The sequence below is a fragment of the Tursiops truncatus genome, chromosome 20 (assembly GCF_011762595.2).
Source record: "Tursiops truncatus isolate mTurTru1 chromosome 20, mTurTru1.mat.Y, whole genome shotgun sequence".
Classification (NCBI taxonomy): domain Eukaryota; kingdom Metazoa; phylum Chordata; class Mammalia; order Artiodactyla; family Delphinidae; genus Tursiops; species Tursiops truncatus.
The window spans coordinates 19,728,047-19,749,103 of record NC_047053.1 but is presented as its reverse complement, the minus strand read 5'-3'; the positions used below and the strand labels follow the sequence as shown (position 1 = coordinate 19,749,103).

Below are 21,057 nucleotides of genomic sequence, written 5' to 3'. Positions count from 1 at the left end.
TGGTAAGGATGAAGATACTTTCTGAATGCAGAACTTCTTGTATATAAATGATCTTAAAATTAGTTGAATGCCTTGCTGGCCATAAATAACTTGGTTAAAGGAATTCTCTTCTCTTGCTGTAGGTGCACATTAAAGATTCACAACCATGACTGACTCCAAGTACTTCACAACCAATAAAAAAGGTAAGTATGAGAACCTGATCACAGCCTTTTTTGAAGATTCTTCAAAAGTTGTGGTGTAAGATTGTTCCAAGTAGAATGCTCCTGACCTCTTCAGACATGTATGTCTTGGACCATCTCACTGGGGATATCCTACAGAAAAGTGTATTGAGTAAATTATTAAAGTATGGGTTTTTAAAGATACGGCTGTGGTGCACATCATTTTGACTTGAAGGTTTTAGTGAAAGGAAGAGATCCAAGATTGATCCATTGAAGATTGATAGATCTGAGGAGGGTAAAAGGAAGAAGCACATTTATTTTCTCTTTTTTAAAAAAATCGAGTGTAATTGGTTTACAATGTTGTGTTCATTTCTGGTGCACAGCAAAGTGATTCAGGTGTGTGTGTGTGTATATATGTATGTGTGTGTGTGTGTGTGTGTATGTATACATATATATATTCTTTTTCAGATTCTTTCCCATCATAGGTTATTACAAGATATTGAATATAGTTCCCTGTGCTATACAGTAGGACCTTGTCATTTATTTAATACATACTAGTTTGTATCTGCTAATCCCAAGGTCCTGATTTATCCCTTCCTCCCCTCCTGTTTGGTAACCATAAGTTTATTTTCTGTGTCTGTGAGTGTTTCTGTTTTGTAAATAAGTCCATTTGTATCTTTTTTTAGATTCCACGTATAAGTGATACCATATATTTGTCTTTGTCTGACTTACTTCACTTAGTATGGTAATCTCTGGGTCCATCCATGTTCCTGAAAATGGCAGTATTTCATTCTTTTTTATGGCTGAATAATACTCCATAGTATATATAAACCATATCTTCTTTATCCATTCATCTGTGGATGGATGGACACTTAGGTTGTTTCCATGTCCTGACTATTGTAAATAGTGCTGCCGTGAACGTTGGGGTGCATGTATCTTTTCGAATTAGAATTTTCTCTGGATATATACCCAAGAGTGGGTTTGTTGGATCATATGGTAACTCTAGTTTTTTAAGGAACCTCCATAGTGTTTTCCATAGTGGTTGCACCAAATTCTTTTAATTTTTTACTTGGAAATAAACATTTTATTACAAGGAGTACTACTAAAGCAATACAGCAATAAAAAGTAAAAATGAAAGTTCCCTCCCTCCCTATTCCTGTTCCTGGTGGGAACTCGGTATGTATCCTCAGTCTTTTCTATGCATGTATTTTTTTTTTAATGCATGTATTAATACATACGATTTTTAAAATTTTTAACAAAAAATGATTATGCAAAACAATGCATGGAAATTTGATATTTTCTTATCCTTCCACAGATGATGATTTCATATCATCATTTCTGAATTATGGCTGCCAAAAGGCATAATCTCAGTGTAATCATGAGGGAACACCTATGACAGTGGAGGGTGTTCTAGAAAATGACTGGCCTGTACTTTTTTAAAATGTCATTATCATGAAAGACAAAGGCTGACCAGCTGTTTCAGATTAAAGGAGACTAAAGAGACATGACAGTAAATGTAATGCATAATCCTGCATTGGATCATGGCCCAAGGAGGATGGGGGTAAAATTACTATAAAAGACTTTATCAAGATCTTTGAATAAGGTTTATAGATTAGATAATGACAGTATATCACTGTTAAACTTCCTGATTTTCGTCATTGTATTATAGCTATGTAACATAATTCCTTGTTCTCGGAAGTTATACACTGACATATTTAGAGCTAAAGAGACATGATGTCTACAGTTTACTTCTTCAATGAATCAGAAAAAAATGTATAAATATATAAAAAGTATGATAAAGCAAATGTGGCATAATGTTAGCAGATGGGGAATTTTGCAACTTTTCTTTAAGATTAAAATGATTTCAAAAGAAAAAGAAAATGGGAGGGCACACATAGTGGCCTGGAGCACCAGAAAATTTTCTAGAAAGCACAAGCATATTTCTGTTGTTTGGAGTTATTTAAGGGTAAACTTCTATTATAATACAGAAAACACCATAGAGAGTTGCTTAATTACATTAGCTACTAGTCCATGGCTTTCAGCCTTGCCTGCACATTGGAATTGCCCAGTGAAGTAAAAGTCAATAGGTGATGTCCAGTCCTACCCCTGCAGATATCCTGATTTCTTTGGTGTGGGATATGGCCTAGACGTGGGGTTTTTTTAAAAGCTCCCCAGAATTTTCTGATGTGTAGCCGAGATTGAGAACTGTTGCTAGCTGCTAGCAATGCTTGGTAGATTTGATTCAGGGGAAAAGGAGGGGGGAAGATAAGAATTTAATAAAGCTGCAGTATGTATGAGATACCTTGCCTCCGTGCTCCTCCTTGGCTCCACCCAACTTCTTGCTGTTTTTACTGCTTGTAGCGTACAAAAGCATTTAGCTCCTTGTCATTCATTTTCAGCTTTTTTTCTTGTTCTCTTATCATTCTGAAATGTATTTATTTCTTCTCTTAACATTTTGTGTGCTTTGATGACCAAGATGTTTCTATAATAACACAAAAAGATGTAATTTTAAAACTCACCTGATTTTTCAAACCTTCACTTATAATGGGTCCTGGTAACCTTTTTTTAATTCAGGGATTTTTATAAAGGTTTGAGACTTACAGATGAATCATGGCTGGGTAAATACCACATTTTAAAAAATGGATAGACTGTGTTCCTTTTACTTCCTGTAACACCCACCAGAACTGCCACTGGCGCATATTCTTTAAATTTATGCTGTTGGAGTTGGAATAATTTCAGTTATATCCTGTTTTGATCTTCAGCTCCTGCTGCTATTCACAATTCAGATTTTCTGAAACCGTGCTGCTTGTCCTTTACTGTTTTCAGAAGTAAATGATGGGAACCCTAAGAGCTGGATTTGGCAGCAGAGGACTTGGAGAAGAGGAGAGTGACTCTTTAAAGGGCCCAGCTTTTCTGTCTGTGCTATTTTTGCAGCTGTCAAATAAAAGGGTGATTTTTGTAACAGTTTGTTTGCTTTGTTAGCGATGGATTTTGATGTAACAGGCTTTTTTAGTGCTCAACTTCTGTGCTTCTTGCCAGTTCACCCTTCCCATTTAGAGGCTTCAGCAGATCACCTAGTTTGCTGCCCCCACTATTTCTGTACTGGTGAACGAGGTTAAAGTGAACATCAAGAACAGTCATAAAGGTGGAAGAAAATGAGGCAATTCTGTGGATTGAAAGTTGACGTGACAATAGTTAACTTCTTTTTCGTGGTCTTATAGTATATTTTCTTCTTTCTTTTAAAACCAGTTGAGGGTGGTTAACCTTTTTTCTTATTTCAGCTCCAGCTTTCTGAAGATAGGTGAGCCTGGGCCTTAAAATAGTGGTGACAGTCCTGACATTTCACGGTGCAGCGCCTGAGCAGTCAGTCATTTAAGATTATATCTTTAGAAATGACTCTGGTTTGTACCATTCTTGAAGCTTCAGGATTATTATTTCTGTTCTTAGATTGATTGAACAGGATAGGGCCTTAAAGCCCATTATCATCTTAAAGTATTAATTAGAGCAGTGATTCTCAACCTTGATTATACATTAGAATCACTTGAGGAAACTTTAAAAAATATGAACGTAGGAGTTCTACTCCTTGACATTCTGATTTATTTGGTCCAGAGTGGAGCCTGAGCATTGGCATTTCTAGATACTTCCCGGGTAATAGTGTGTAGCCAACGTTGAGAAACACTGGATTAAAGAGTCGGGAGAAACAGTTCTAAGGCCAGCTCTGTCACTCGCTCACTTAGTGACCTTTGAGCCTCAGTTGTTTGTGGAGTTGAGAGTAGGTGAATGAGGAGTCTCTTCTGGTTTGAAAACATTGATTTGTGAACCTGTTTCCTGCCTGCATTTATTTTTTTCCCAGGACTTTGAAATTCTGACAGGAGATCATCCCTCAGATGCCGTTCTCTCCCCATCGTAGTAAGATATCATGAGATACCTTTCCTTTTTCCCACTTCTGTGCTTCCTGAGATCTGGCTTACACCTTCCTCTCTGGCGATAACCCCAAAATAGCATCCTTATCAATGGGTTGGTTAATATTCTAGGGATTTGAACTGTACCTATCCTATAATTTTTAAATAATCTTATTTCAGTTGCAGCCCTGCCACTGGTCATCTGTTGTGTTACTTGCTGTATAGTACAGTGTTCTGCTCTAGTTCTCTGATCCTGGGACCTCACCCGTTTGTTGTCTTTTAGGAGAAGTCTTTGAATTAAAGGCTGAACTCAACAATGAAAAGAAAGAAAAGAGGAAGGAGGCTGTGAAGAAAGTGATTGCTGCTATGACTGTGGGGAAAGATGTTAGGTAAGGGTAATCTCTTCTGCTTTGCTCATTTTAGACTCTTACTCTATGGCTTTTACTGCCTTTTTTTTTTTTTTTTTTTTTTTTTAAGCAGAGGTCTTCTTAGAAGCCCACATGATTTAAATCTATTTATTTATTTATTTATTTATGGCTTTGTTGGGTCTTCGTTTTTGTCCGAGGGCTTTCTCTAGTTGTGGCAAGCGGGGGCCACTCTTCACTGCGGTGCGTGGGCCTCTCCCTCTCGCAGCCTCTCTTGTTGCGGAGCACAGGCTCCAGACGCGCAGGCTCAGTAGTTGAGTAGTTGTGACGCATGGGCCCAGTTGCTCCGCGACATGTGGGATCTTCCCAGACCAGGGCTCGAACCCGTGTCCCCTGCCTTGGCAGGCAGATTCTCAACCACTGCACCACCAGGGAAGGCCTACTGCTTTTTATTTAAAGCTATTACAGTCAGAACGTATAAGAATGAGTTTGTCCCACTGGGAACATCAGGAAGTGTAGTTGCTTTTATATTAACTCTGTGACTTAGTTTTTTTTTTTTTTTTTTTTTGAGTGAAACGAGTTTGATTTCACTTGCGTACAGATCTAGCATAAAACCTCCTGAGAGCTGACACAGTTACAAATCTGTTGCTGAGGTAGTTTTAGAAGATGATAAAAATACACTGAGAAGCAGAAGCCCATGTGTACTTTAATTGGCTCAAGCCAGTGCCCTCAACTTTACAACTCTGCCTTTAATTGCCGAATTCAAGATGAAAATCAGTGGTAACAAAATCCAAAGGGTCTTTTTTGTTTTTCCTCCCTTTTTTCCTGTAATAGGAAGGCCATTTGGAAATAAATAAGGATTGTCTGCAGGCCCCTGAGGATTCCCGAGATCCTTTCCATGAAATCCATGAAGTCAAAGCTATTCTTGTAATAATACTTAGGTGTTATTTACCCTTTTCACTGTGTTGACGTTTGCATGGCTGGTGCCTTAGTGTGAATTAAGGCAGTGGTGCCAAACTGTAAAAGTAGTCATTGTATTCTTCACCATCATGTGCTTGCAGGAAAAAGGGCAGTTTCACTTAGGACTGTCCTGCATGAAGCACTAAAAATTTATTTCAGTAAACCTTGAACCTTGAGTTCAGGTCTTTTTAATATTCTGTGTGATGAAATAGGAATTAGGCATAAGGTACTTCTACTGCATAGCAAAGTGTGACGGTTGACTTGAAAAAAAGCCCTTGCACAATTGTTTGACTTGGGAACACCATTTCTTTGTGAAAGAAAGATTGACAGACAGAACTATAGTTAATCAGACTTCAGTATTTGGGAGACATTTTATAAAAAATGAACAAAGTGAACCTGTCACTTCAAGGGAAAAAATTTGACAGTAGATAAATTTCGACTTTAAAGTAAAAATTAGAGTGTTGTTAAACTTGTATCTCCCATCGTGAGCTTGATAGCTTCCCAATACTTAGAGATTTTTCTGATGAGATTGGTGGTGAAATTAATGACTGTGATTATTTGCTGCTGTATAATGAAATATGCCACCATAGAGAAGATCTGCATAACTCATTGAACCAATATTTTCCAAATGACCAGTGCATACATCACAAAATTATGCATGGGTAAAATATCCATTCAAAATAAGTGATAAATGAATGGATTTTAATGCAACCAAGTACAGAAAGTTTATTGATATGGGTTCAGATTCCATATTGTACCTAACTTTTAAGAAACTACCATTTGTGGACTAAAAACAAAAAGAAAAACAACCATTTGTCTAGCTTTAATGTATCAAAGGAGAACATCCAGTTATATGAAAAAGCTATTAAAATACTCTTCCATTTTCCAATTTATATACGTGTATGCAAATGGATTTTCTTCTTACACTTCAGCTAAACAACATTCTACAACAGGTTGAATGCAGGAGCATGTGTGAGAATCCAGCTGTTTTTGTTTACAGTAGACATTAAAGAGATTGGCAAAAATTAAAACAATGTCATCTTAATTTAAAAAAATAAGTAAAATAGGTAGATTTTTCCTTTAAAATATTTATGTTAATATGAAATGCATTGATTTTCCTTTTATTAGTTGGGTCAAATGCTGCTGATAAGAAATGGATGAGTGCAAGAATGCCAAGTAAATTGCAGCATCTAGTGGTGGATGTGAGGTGTAGTAACTCAAACATCTGAGAAGGTCCTAAGGCTAATGATGACCTTCCTAATGTCATTAAGAAAAGGGAAGTTTAAATTTAAGTGCATTCTGTGTCAGGCACAGGGACAGATGCTTTTACTTACAATGTTTTTTATAGTCCTCATGTCTTCTGAACTACAGGTTATTCTGAATCAGAAGTTATTCCATGTTAGAGATCAAGCAGTGTATACTTGGAGAGGCTAAAGAATAATCCCAAAGTCATACAGCTAGTGGTAATGTAGCCAGGATTCTAACCTAGGGTCTGAGTCCCAATACCTGTTACTGGTCACTTCCTTCATGGGTGTATATATACAATAGAATCTAAATGTGTACATGGCACACACGTTTAGAACTGTTTCATTTTCTGAAAATGGTTAAAATTTTGAACAAAGGTCCTCATTATCTGAGAACTGTTTTAGTAAGGAAACTAATCAAATAAGTTCCCACTGGTCAGGTATGGAAGAATATGTGCATTAAAAAGCATAACAACTGTCGTGCTTTGAACTGCAAAGAATTGATATGAAAAATTATGGTTAATTTTTTTGTGTGACATAGTGATTTTTTAAAAAAGTTTGTAAAGATACACACTAAAATATTATATGAAATGTATGTGCAGGATTTGTTTAGAAATTGTTTAGAGCAACTAGATGGGGTAGGGACTGGGAGAAGGCAAGTGGATTGAGGTTGTGTATGAAACAAGATCGGGTATGTATCAATATTTGTTTGCAGCTGGGTGATGGACACATGGGTTCATTAAACTGCTGTCTCTAATCTGAAAATTTTCATAGCAAAAAGTTTTTTAAAAATCTATTTTTAGACATCTTCTTGGGACCATTATTATAAATTCTTTAGTAATTCATTTCTGTGGTAAGTATTATCACTAGTGGACATTTGTGCTCACATCGAGTCACTTTTTAAATTAAGGCTGTTTCTTTGTGTTCTGTCCAACAGCCTGGCATCAACATCTGTTCGCTTTCCCTTCCTCTTTTCTCAGCTGTCTCTTTCCAGATGTAGTGAATTGTATGCAGACTGACAGCCTGGAACTAAAGAAGCTCGTGTATCTCTACTTGATGAACTATGCCAAGAGTCAGCCAGACATGGCCATCATGGCTGTCAACAGCTTTGTGAAGGTAACTTTTTCCCAGGGACTCAAGAACGGTCTCTTCTACCTCAGAAAACCTTTTCAGAAGTGTCTCTTGATATGGTTAGTGTCTGCATTGCAAATAAGCAACCTCTGTTCCAAAAGAGGGCCTCTAGAGAAGTATTGGCCATTGAGTAGGAATATTCATGATTTAAGCATTCTGTATGCCAGAGTTTGTCTTCCAGTTCAGACCATATGGTGAGCCTTCTGTCAGCTGGGCTTGGTGCATCCTTGCCAGGTGGGAGAAGAAAGCCAGGTGAAACCTCACTGTTTTATCTTCCAAGGCTGACAAATGTTGGGCATATCATTGTAGTGTCAGTAACCTGGGGTTTTACCTATTTTATCTTTGTAGAAATTATGCTTATGGTTCAGACGTAGTGGAAACTACAGGAGCTGCCTTTTAATTTTGTTTTATTGAATAGGTCTTACAGTAGTTGATTAACTTTTTTGTTATTGTGGAAATTTTCAAACATATTCAGGTTGAGGGAATAGTATAATAAATTCCTAAATATCTACCTTGTAGTTTCAGTAGTTACCAACCTATGGCCAGTTTTGTTTAATTTAACTCTCCATACATGCTTTCCTGACCCCCACCTCCTCTCCTACTGGATGATTTTAAAGCAAATCCCAAACATCTTAAGAATGAAAAACTCATTTAATCAGCTGATCATTAAAGAAAGTCCTTAATATTATTGGATATCCAGTCAGAATTCTCCTATCATTAGATTTGATGAACACAGTAATAAGGTTGTTCTTACTAGGGTTTTTGTTTTGTTTTGTTTTGTTTACTTCCTTTTCCTCTGCCTGGAATTTAGTCTACATTAAAAGCAAAAATCAGACAGCATTTCTAAAATTAGCTTCTATTAAATTGTTTTGGAAAATAAACATACTTTCTTCCTCCTCATGGAATTTTTGTTCTTTTTCTGTGTTTAGCTACAATGTACAGGATCATTGTAACATTACATTCTTTCTGTCTGGTGATTCATAGATGGATGATATCATTGGAAAGAATTTAGTTTACATTTTTTGGAAGTTAGCATGTGTATAGGTTTATAATGTTTAAAGAAATTTTTTAATATAGGGCAATTTAAGGGGTGTTCCTTCTTGGTAAGTGTTCTACTTATACTGTGTTTGGAGGCACTTGCTAGGAAAGGAGAATGTATGTTAATCAGGATTTCAGAGGGCCCTCTCTGCTGCTTCGCACAAGGAACTTATGTTGGGCACAAACCAGCTTCTAGATTCTCCTTTGCTTTCTTGGCTGTAGGCCCCAGATATCCAGCCCTCTTTTCTCCCTGCTTAATATTTGTGGAGTGGGACATATCTTTCCAATTCCTGATTTTTGTTGTTGTTGTTGTTTTTGCGGTACGCGGGCCTCTCATCGCTGTGGCCTCTCCCGTTGCGGAGCACAGGCTCCGGACGCGCAGGCTCAGCAGCCATGGCTCACGGGCCCAGCCGCTCCGCGGCATGTGGGATCTTCCCGGACCGGGGCGCGAACCCGTGTCCCCTGCATCGGCAAGCGGACTCTCAACCACTGCGCCACCAAGGAAGCCCAATATTTTTATGTTTTATTAAAAATTTTTTTAAAGACTTTTTCCTTATAGGCTATTATAAAATATTGAGTATAGTTCTCTGTGCTATACAGTAGGTCCTTGTTGGTTATCTGTCTTATATATAGTAGTGTGTATATGTTAACTTTAGTTAAAACTGACTCTCCGTGAAATACTATTTGAAAGAGAAAAGATAGTTTGAAGTAAAAAAATTCTCACTGTTAAGTCCTAGGTTAACCTCCCTGAGTCTGTTTCCTCTTCTGTAGAGTGAGAGGTACCAACTTAGAGAGTCGTTAGGAGTATTAATTGAGCTCTTGCATAAAAAGCATCTGTGAAAGTGCCTGGCTTATGAGAGTTCATGAAGTGATGGCTGCTGCTGCCATGGTTATGAAGTAGACATTAGGCAAAGGTTAACATTATTGCTACAATATTAATTTAAAGGGTTCTGACCTCTTTGATAGCTATACAGGTTCATATGGTAAAATCTTTCTGAGGGAATGAAAGCTAAACTTATTTCCAGACACAGATTTATTAGTCCATTATTTTGAAAGTAAACGTATTCAGAATGAGGAAGCACTTTGGCATGAGAGGAAAATAGCTATGATTTCTTCACACATAATCAGAGTTTTGAAAATTCTGTCTCACTAAATTGATATTTGCAAGAAAGATACACTTTTGGGTGATAGTGATAATTCTCTAGCTTTTGCCCATGCATTAGGATTTTCCCTCCTTACTGCAGTTTTCCTTTTCTCTCTTAGAGGCATTTTGAGGTATTCCAACTTCAGTTAATGTTTACCCCAGAATCTGCCACTCCAGAGACTCTCTTGACAGCCCCACCACATGTACTTTGCTTTTTGTTTGTGAGCTCAGGTCTCCTAAATCCTTTGGCTCAGCGCCTTAGCCCCTTTGATCTTGTCTTCTGAGCCTTCTGAGTTCTACCATCTCTCTGAGAACTGCCCCTGGGAATGCCCTTCTTCCATTGCTCTGTCCTGTCTGCCAAAGCACAGACTACTGAATTAGTTAAAAAAACAAAACCAAAAAAACCCCAGAAACATATTTTGGTTTGTTGAGGGTTTTTCTGCACAAGCAGCATGCTCTCAGAACTTGGCCTTGTATGGCCTTTAGCAACGGTTCTAGTTAAACTGCCAGCTTCTTTTAATATGAACTTATTTTGGAAAGCTGTTTTATGAAAAGTAACATTTTTTTTTCTCAGAAAAAGTATGTATTTTAACCATGTGCTAGCCAGCATGTAGAAGCCACATGAGATTATGTGACAGTGGTTCTCAACTGGGGGCGATTTTGCTTCCTGGGAGACAGTTGGCATTGTCAGGAAACACTTTTGGTTGTCACAACTGATGGGAAGGTTGCTACTGGCATCTAGTAGGTAGAGTTCAAGGATACTTTAAACATCCTGCAGTGCACAGGGAGCCCCCTACAACAACATGAAGGACTAATTTGTTTTAAAAACTGAAGTAATGCCTGACATATAGTAAATGCTTAATAAATGACAGCTATTGAGAAACAGATCTAACGTGACGTACTTTCTGATTATTGTAATTTCTAGTTAGGCTTTAGAAGGTTTGTGGTGGTTTGCTGTCAGTCTGAGATGATAAATGCTGAAAAACTGAAGTCTCTCTAGATCACTTTGTAAATTTTAGAAGGATTTTTGTCAGAATATGTTTGTTGTCCTCGTGGGCAATGTTAAATCATCTCTTAATGACCTCATTTAATTTAGTACTTTATATGAATTCTGTTATCCCTAAACATATATCAATAAATAGAAGAAGAGTTATAAAATTAAAATATTATACAGAAGCAAAATTAGAAATGCGTGATGCTCTTCATGCCCAGCGTCCATAAAGGAGTACCAGAGCTGGTAGAATTTTAGGCATGTATGAGAGTGTCAGTATGTGGTAAGCACTGGGTAAGAATGATGTAGGAGGTAACATGTTCACTCAGTCTGTGTCTGGATGCCCCAAGTAAGTAATGTTGTATTTGGTACTAAAAGATGAGTTGCTGGTAATTTCTGCAGGATCAGAGTGTTGAGTAAGTGGAATCATTGGAGGCTGCTCTGTTATAAGGGCAAGTGCCCATCTCAGTGCTTTTCGGTTTTTAAATTCTTGCAGAGGAAGGAAACAATTTTTGTTTTCCTTTATGATAAACTTTGTGGAGATCTTTTTATGTGTATTCTCACCTTAGGAATTTTAATCATCAGTTTTCATTTTATCAGTTATTACTAACTTAGGTTTTTTTTTTTTTTAAATCTCATTTTGGGGGCGGGTTTTTAGATTTAGAGAAAAGTTGCAAAGACCATACAGAAAGTTCTCATATACCTATCTTCACACAGTTTTACTTAATGTTAACATCTTACATAACCATGGTACCTTTGTCAAAACTAAGAAATTGGCATTGGTACATCACTATAAACTGAAGTACAGACTTTATTTCACCTGTTTCAACACAAATATCCTTTTGCTATTTCAGGATTCAGTCCAGCATACCAAATTGCATTTAATCACTTCCTTTTATAAAGAGTTGACTCACTCTTTATGAAAGTATCTCAAAAACAGAAAAGTGCTTTGTAACTGTGAACTTTTTTTTTTTTTTCGCTCCAGTACTAACACATGAGGGTTAAAACTCAGGCTCTGAAACCAACCAGACTTGGATGTGTATCCTGGTCTGCCATTCTTAGCTTGGTGGTCTCCCTAAACATCTCAGTATCCTCGTCTACAAAATGGAGATTATAAACAGTGCCTCTATCATTGGAACGTTGTGAAAAATAAAAGAGGGCTTGCAAAGCACTTAATAGTGAACCTGGTATAGAGTAAGCCCTTAATAATAACAAAGGTTTCTTTATTGTATAGTGATCGTGGTGCTGGTTATTAATGATTTTAGAAGGGTTAATATTTCAACGGCAAATTTATTTTTTAAAGGTATTTAATTCTTTTTTTAACTAAAGCTGTTTTTAGTATTTTTTATAATTTTATTTATTTATTTTTCACTGTGTTGTGTCTTCGTTGCTGTGTGCGGGCTTTCTCTAGTTGCGGTGAGCAGGGGCTACTCTTCCTTGCGGTGTGCGGGTTTCTCATTGCATTGGCTTCTCTTGTTGCAGAGCACGGGCTCTGGTCTCACGGGTTTCAGTAGTTATGGCACGCAGGCTCTAGAGCGTAGGCTCAGTAGTTGTGTCACACAGGCTTAGCTGCTCCGCGGCATGTGGGACCTTCCCGGACCAGGGGTCAGACCCGTGTCCCCTGCATTGGCAGGCGGATTCTTAACCACTGTGTCACCAGGGAAGTCCCAAAGATATTTAATTCTTTTGTATACATTATTTAAAGCCAGACATTATTTTTTAGGGTGATTCTGAGGGCAGCTTATCTACAAATGAAGTAAATCTATTTACAGTATTACTTAACACATCATTTCAGGATTACTTTTAAAAGATAATTGTTCAAGGATATGCCTAAAGCAGTTTTCGTAGGCAGCTTCCTGAAAACTGGATCTGTTGTACATAGTAATTCAGTAGTGTACCGAAAGATCACGGCTTATTCATTTCTCAAGACTCTAATTTGGCAGGGGATTACTTACTCAAGACTCTAATTTGGCAGGGGATCTCAAGACTCTAATTTGGCAGGGGATTACTTACTCTGAAAAGGGAGATAATGGTGTAATAATAAATTTTTTGTTTTGTTCATTTTGCAGCATGCTTTTGTGTGATTTTAGGGCTGGTGGGCCAAGTAACTCTTGGCTTCTTAGGAGTGCCTTTTGTCCATTTGTAGATATTTATTTGTAGTGTTTTAGCTTTGTGAATATTCGCATTTCATCAAAACACATCTTAAGCTACTTATGTAAGCTCCTTAACTAAGTAATGAGTTTTATTGAGTCTAATTTTTAAATCTTACTTGTTACCAGATATTCAGACTCTCTTGCTGTTAACGGTATTTGTTGACTTCACTAGGTAGATGTGTTCACTTAGCTTCCTCATTCTAGGAAAGAAGATGGGGAAAAAAACGGAACATTGCAGAATGTCATATGTAGTCAGCATATTATTAGTTGGCAGTCTGGACAGTGTCTTGGATTAAAGCATGACTGTAAAATTAACTGGTACAGTATAGTCATTGTATTCTTTTTTTTTAACAATGCATTTTAAAATTTTTATTTATATATTTATATTGGCTGCGTTAGGTCTTCGTTGCTGCACGCAGGCTTTCTCTAGTTGCGGCGAGCGGGGGCTACTCTTTGTTGCAGTGCGTGGGCTTCTCATTGCGGTGGCTTCTCTTTTTTTTTTTTTTTTTTTAATTAATTAATTAATTTTTGCTGTGTTGGGTCTTTGTTTCTGTGCGAGGGCTTTCTCTAGTTGTGGCAAGTGGGGGCCACTCTTCATCGCGGTGCGCGGGCCTCTCACCATTGTGGCCTCTCCTGTTGCAGAGCACAAGCTCCAGAGGTGCAGGCTCAGTAGTTGTGGTTCATGGGCCCAGTTGCCCCGCGGCATGTGGGATCCTCCCAGACCAGGGCTCGAACCCGTGTCCCCTGCATTAGCAGGCAGACTCCCAACCACTGCGCCACCAGGGAAGCCCGCGGTGGCTTCTCTTGTTGCGGAGCATGGGCTCTAGGCACGGGGGCTTCAGCAGTTGTGGCATGTGGGCTCAGTAGTTGCGGTGCGTGGGCTTCAGTAGTTGCAGCACATGGGCTCAATAGTTGTGGCTCGAGGGCTCTAGAGCACATGCTCAGTAGTTGTGGCGCATGGGCTTAGTTGCTCCGTGGCATGTGGGGTTTTCCCAGACCAGGGATCGAACCCGTGTCCCCTGCATTGGCAGGTGGATTCTTAACCACTGCGCCACCAGGGAAGTCCAGTCATTTTGTTCTTAAGGAGATGATAATGACTGAAACATGCTTAGAATAAATGCCCTGTGCTTTAACGTGTTATTTGAGGCAACTCCATAAAGAAGAAAGTGAGATTCTGAACTGTTGCTGATTTTCAAGAGGATAAAAGTATGCAAATCACCTTTATTTTCCATTATAATAGTTTTGGTCAGTTATTCTACTGCGTTCAATTTATTCAAGTCTTCAGGGGCAGCAGCCAAAAGTATTGTAAATTGAGCGGGAAAATTGAAGTGTTTGTTCAGAGTGTTTGACCTTGAAGGTCATTGCTAGAAATGAAAGTCTTCTAAATATAGTTAATAGGAGGAAGTCACTATATTGGGAAGTGCTATCTTTCTTGGGTTCTGAGGCTATGAAAATGAGTGAAATTAGAGAGGTCATTCAAAGGAACAGGGAAATGTGTGAAAGATTTCTCCTAAAGGAGCTTCTGTCTGTGATACTCCACTCCCAACGTATATCTAGATTTCCTTTTAGAGTTCTTTTTTTACAGGATCATTTTATTTTAATCATACCCACCACTCCAGCTTGCTCCTTAAAAAAGAAAAATGAGGTCTGGGACTTCCCTGGTGGTCCAGTGGTTAAGACTCCACTTGCAGGGAAGAAGATCCCGCAAGCCACAGGGCGCAGCCAAAAAATAAAAATAAAAAAAGTAATGTCAAATTTATGTCCTCAGAATTGCTGCATATGAGACAGGGGTAGCTTATAAATCAGATTTTGTAGCTGGATAGTAAATCTTGCCTCTTTGAAGTGCTGCTAGGATGTGATTATCTCTGAACTATATAAAGTAGGAGAATACAGTTCTCTCCTTGTATAAATCTGCCTGGAAATAATGTTTTGATTATAGTATTCTCCCCAGCTCCGATTTTTCTTTCCCTTTCCCTTTCCCCCATTTGATGTTCACAACTCTTGGAACTTCTATAAATGCAGGCGGCAGAGTGATTAGTACTCAGACACTAGAATCAGATACAGGCCTTGAGTTTGTTTTTTTTTTTTTTTTTGCGGTACGCAGACCTCTCACTGTTGTGGCCTCTCCCGTTGCGGTCCCGTTGCAGAGCACAGGATCCGGACATGCAGGCCTAGCGGCCATGGCTCACTGGCCCAGCCGCTCTGCGGCATGTGGGATCCTCCCGGACCGGGGCACGAACCTGTGTCCCCTGCATCGGCAGGCGGACTCCCAACCACTGCGCCACCAGGGAAGCCCCAGGCCTTGAGTTTGTATTCAAGCATTTTCCCTTTCCAACTTTGTTGGCTAAGCAAGTCACTGAATTTCTCTCATCCTATTTATAAATTCATTTTTAAAGCCTATTTCCTTATCTGTAATAGGTGGATTTTGATAGCAACTACCTTAGAGTTGCTGGGAAGGTAAATGGCATAGTAAGTGTTCAGTAAGTTTTAGCTATTATTGTCTTTTATCTCTTTGTCCAATTCTATTAGGTATAGTATAAAGTAAGTCAAAACAAATTGCTTACGTTAAAAAAAAATTCAGCAGACTCCAAGGGTCCACAATGAACTGTCAGATTGAAGGGAAGTCTGTAGTTAAGGCAGAGAAAAATTTGTCTAGTATTGAGTGTGATTTTACACACACATGCACGTGCACGCATACTTCTGTATGTATGTATATGTTTGTGTTTAATATCTGTATCTGTAAAGTATACATATTATATTAGGTCTACAGGGGGTAGGGGTGGGATGGGGGAGGAGGAATGTTTTATTGCAGTCTTCCAAAGAACAGAATTTACCATAATTGGGAGGCAAGATGAATTAAAAAATTTCTTTTGATGCTATGGGACATGTTCCTTCGTAGCCTACATGCCAGCTCTTTGTAAGTCAACCAATGTGCTGAGAAAACTCACTTAAACCCTATTTATAAATCCATTTTTAAAGCAAAACTTCCTTTAGAAACCCCTTTCTTTCTTGGGAACTCCAGTTTTTCTGAGATTATAATTAAAAGGCCATTGTTCTTTTCATGGCAGTGTTTCCTAAAAGAACTGCCAGTTTTCTGGGGGGAAAATGTTATGCATGTTAGTCTTAGTTCACATTCAAAGTAATGGTACAAGAGAAAGAGACATAACCTTTGTTTTAATACACTAGTAAACCAGGGCAGTTACTGCAAGAGTCAGATTTTTTCTTTTGATAATGAATTATTGTTTGGAGAAGGCTCTCTGGGAAGAGGAAGTAAATCATGTTTCAATCCATTATTTTTAAAGTTTATTTTTACAAACAGATAATATATGTACTACATTCTATACAAAATTCCAAAGAAACACAGAGACAGGTGAGTTGTCCTGTATACCCCAGCTACCCAGCTGCTGTCTTGAAGTCAGTCTTTGCCTGCTTGAGATTCGATGCTCATTTTAAGTTTCCATTAGAGTGAGAGAAGCATGGCTTACTGACCAGGAGAACTCTAAGCAGCTCTTTATGGGCCCACCTCTGTATATTTCTGAAAACTTAGCAGTATGAATGTGAAGATTAGGAGATGAAAGCGGAAAGGTAGACTAGAAGGAATTTTAGAGGAATAGCAGTAGAGTTTTGTTATTGGGGGTGTATCTCCTCTGGTCAGTCATTGGCTCAGTGACCATTTGGCAGTGATCTTTTTTCCCCATGCAGACTTTTCTAAACATAATCATATAATCTGATCTCTCTGGATCTTTTAATTAGATTTACTTTTCCCTGTTTCTTTTCTTGTTTTAATGTGATAATAAGTGAAAATTGCCTGTTTTACCACCAGAACATATACGTCATTAGCTGCATTATATACTTGGTTTAATTTCTAGTTACCTGTGATGGTAGCAGAGGAGTTCTAATTGTTCATTCTGTTCATTTCCTGTTAACAGACCTCATATTTAATTTTTTTTAACATTAAAAAGATTTGAGTGGCAGAAATGGTAAGTTGTGACAGGACATTTGTTTTGGACGAACTGGTGACCAAGACTGGGCATGTGTTGGCAGCAAGAGAGGAAAACAGGCATTTGTTCTTCCAGTGTGACATTTTGATCCTTTATCCTGTAATCCAGTGTATTAAGTGTATTATACAGGGGAAACACAGTACCTTTTCCCTGCATGTAAAGCACTGAGATGATGGAGATTATTGTTTCACTTTTCATGCTTTTAATTTTTACTAAAGGCCATGCTTGATGGTGTGGTTGGCAAAGAAAAATTAAGTCAGGAAAGAACCTCATGCATGCTATCATGTGATAGGTGAACTAGATAATCCTTCTCGATTTGTGTTAATAACAATAAAATATTATATCCATAATCATACTTACCAAGTGAACCTTTGATTTTTTTTCATCTTGGAATTTTTTGTCCTGACCACTAAGTTATAACTGAAGGTGATTCCATTTGTGGCATCATTATCTTAGTTAATGGATACTGTCATGAATGTATTATTTGATTTAAAAAGCCATATTCTCTAGAATTTATCTTCTAGGTAAAATCATATACTGGGATAATCTGCAGAGTACCCAAATGATATGGATATTAAAATCAATAGCTAAACTGTAACCATTATGTTTCTTCTCTTGCTAGCAAAAGGATAATCATACAACTCTTAGTTTCTCAAGCTTTTAACAGGGACTTCAGTCAGAACTAAAAATGAGTTGACATTTTTGAGAATCTTTTCAATATACATAATTAATGAAGCTGCTACCTATTGCATCTCACTTATGCTTACAGAATATTTATATATAGCCTTACTGTGCTAATATTTAGCGACAGCTGAGAGCCTCACTGCAAAATGTTGTTGTAAATTCATTTTTACAGAGCTATAGTTTTTTGTCTGTTTTGTTTATTTTTCTGTGTTTTTATAATCTTAAAATTACTTTAAACATTCATTGGTTGTAGATTTCTTAGTTAAATTAGACATAATCTGTAATTTTGATAAAGTGTCCACTGTTTTTTCTTGCAGCTAGTATGGATTTCTGGGTCTGTTAAGTCAGGATACAAGTGTACTTTCTTAAATTTATTTATTTTATTTAGGGCTGCATTGGGTCTTCGTTGCGGTGCGGGCTTCTCATTGTGGTGGCTTCTCCTGCTGCGGAGCATGGGCTCTAGGCGCACGGGCTTCCGTAGTTGTGACACACGGGCTCAGTAGTTGTGGCTTGAGGACTCTAGAGCGCAGGCTCAGTAGTTGTGGCGCACGGGCCTAGCTGCTCCGTGGCATGTGGGATCCTACCGGTCCAGGGCTCAAACCCGTGTTCCCTGCATTTATAGGCGGATTCCTAACCGCTGCGCCACCCGGGAAGCCCTTAACAGAATTTTCTTTTCTTTTTTTTTTTTTTTTTTTTTGCGCGCGGGCCTCTCACTGTTGTGGCCTCTCCCATTGCAGAGCACAGGCTCCGGACGCAACAAGTGTACTTTCTTATATTTGGTAGCAATTTTTCATTTATCATACTGCCAGAGTTAAGGATACATTTGAGGTACCATATTTCATTGATTCTAAGATGCATTATTATTTCCTGTATTACGTAGAAAGAAAAATACCTCCTATTAAACTGACATGCCGTTGATTATTAAATATATCCCAACTTCAGAGATGTTAATATGAAAAACTATGCAACTTAGTCTTGATGAATTATGGTAATATTGCCACCTTAACTTTGTATAAGGCTTTGTAGAAAGCACTTATACATAAGTCATCTGATTTTATCCTCAAACTAAAGCTAATCTGTGACTTGGATTAAATTATTCCATTTTCAGGTGAGGAAATTGAATTTCATGGAGATTATGTGCTTTCCCAACATCATGTTACAGTGAACTATGGTTTCAGGGTCACATTTTCTTACTCTGAGACTTAAGGTGTGATTGACACCTGAAGTATCACCTCCCCACCCCCCAGTACATGCACGCCCATACACCTATAAAATTGTTTGGCCTAGATTTTTCTTTCCATTGCCTAATGTACATGTTTCATATTTAAACTTCCCTGTTTTGTGTTTTTTGTTTTGTTTTGGCTGCGAGGCATGTGGGATCTTAGTTCTCCAACCAGGGATCGAACCCATGCCCCCCTGCAGTGGAAGCATGAGTCTTAACCACTGGACCGCCAGGGAAGTCCCTAACCTTCACTTCTTTTACAGCTGTTCATGTGTCTTAATTCTACTGATAGTGTTGACTACTATTAAAATTATTATTGTTTTAATAGTAAATCATGAGGGACTCTCTGCTAATATGTGAATTGTTTTAATTCTGTGTTGCTTGACCATGAGGAAGCTATATATGCCATCATTGGTGGTTTATTATACATTTTGAAAGCAGTGTATCTTTCTAGCTGACTGCGTAAAATGTTCAGGAACGGTTATGGGTTGAGATCTATGAAGTGATCCAGAGAAATAGTTGTACTGTTCTTGACAAATCAAGGTCGTATCTGCTTCTTTCCCAGGTGGTGGCTAATGCTGTAGCAGCATTATCTGAAATCAGTGAATCTCACCCAAACAGCAACTTACTCGATCTGAATCCACAGAACATTAATAAGCTACTGACAGCCCTGAATGAGTGTACCGAACGGGGCCAGATTTTCATTCTGGACTGCCTGTCTAATTACAACCCTAAAGATGACCAGGAGGCTCAGAGGTCAGTCTGTTTTTCTGGATAGTATCTAGGAGTCTTGCCCGGTTCAATAATTTCTAGTAAGTCTGTATTAGAATAAGGGTCTGTTACGTTGGGAAAAGCAGTGGCTTATGGGATATATATTGCTATCCTGTGGTATTTTCTCAATGTATTTAGGAACATTTTAGGTGGTAGAGTAAACCATGCAAAAAATAGCTCTTCCTAAGAGGAGATGTGTATTTTTCATTTCTTCTTTGAACAGTATAGTTACAACCCTCTGAAAAACTCTCCCTCATCATGGTCTCACATCTCCCATACAGCAATTCCTAGCCATTTGGCAAACAAAGGTTTTTTGAGTGTCTCTCACTGTAGTAACAAAATTTTCGTTCTTTTAGATACATAGTAAGTGGCTTGATACTAGTTATTGAGCTGCCTTATACCTATAATTAGTACTAGAGAACTGTGTTGGAGCCAGCAAAATGTATGATGTCTTCCGTTAGATATAGGAATCTCATCAGTCTGAATTTGGAGAAGATTTTGGAAGGCACACCTGGATTCTTCTGCCTCAGCTCTACCACTTTAGTGCTGCAGATTTTCATTGACTATCAGATACTGACTACTAAATTTCATATACACATACATACATTTTTAGTTTACAGAATTGGAGGTATCATCAGTTTTTATTGAGCATTTTGTGTATATAGGCACTGTACTAGGCAAAATAATTCTGAAGAATTGTTGGCTCTTCATTTCATTTTATTTTATTTATTATTATTATTTTCTTTTGCGGTACGTGGGCCTCTCATCGCTGTGGCCTCTCCCGTTGTGGAGCACAGGCTCCGGACACGCAGGCTCAGCGGCCATGGCTCACGGACCCAGCCGCTCCGCGGCATGTGGGATTCTTCCCAGACCAGGGCACAAACCCGTGTCCTCTGCATCGGTAGGCGGACTCTCAACCACTGCGCCACCAGGGAAACTCTGGCTCTTCATTTTAATTATGGTAGATAGGAAACCTCCTTGCCCGGCTAAAGCTCGAGCTACTATAATGTAAGTGCTCTTCACTTGTCTGGGAAATTGTTCCTTCTGGATTTAACCAAAGCTCACCCTGATAGTTTCTTTCCATCACTGAAAGTACAAATATCTTCTGGAAAGAACTTTACATACAATTTTATTTCTCTTGGTCATTGACATCTCACACTTTACTCATTCACTCAGCAAATATTTATTGAGCCTGTGCTGTATGCCAGGCATTGTTCTAGGCTCTGAGGATATAGCAGTGGACAGACAAAAATCATAGCTCTTATGGAACACTTATTCTGAGGGATAGGGCAG

At 38.3% G+C, this 21,057-nt stretch overlaps 1 protein-coding gene across 1 annotated transcript in view; it reads left to right on the top strand.

The window, feature by feature from the left end:
* The window catches only part of LOC109551719 (AP-2 complex subunit beta-like), a 104,604-nt gene that overhangs the window by 15,690 nt on the left and 67,857 nt on the right, over nucleotides 1-21,057 (top strand). The window contains 3 exon segments of the mRNA XM_073797712.1: nucleotides 123-182; nucleotides 4,344-4,449; nucleotides 7,610-7,745. The gene's annotated coding sequence lies outside the window, so the exon portion shown is untranslated.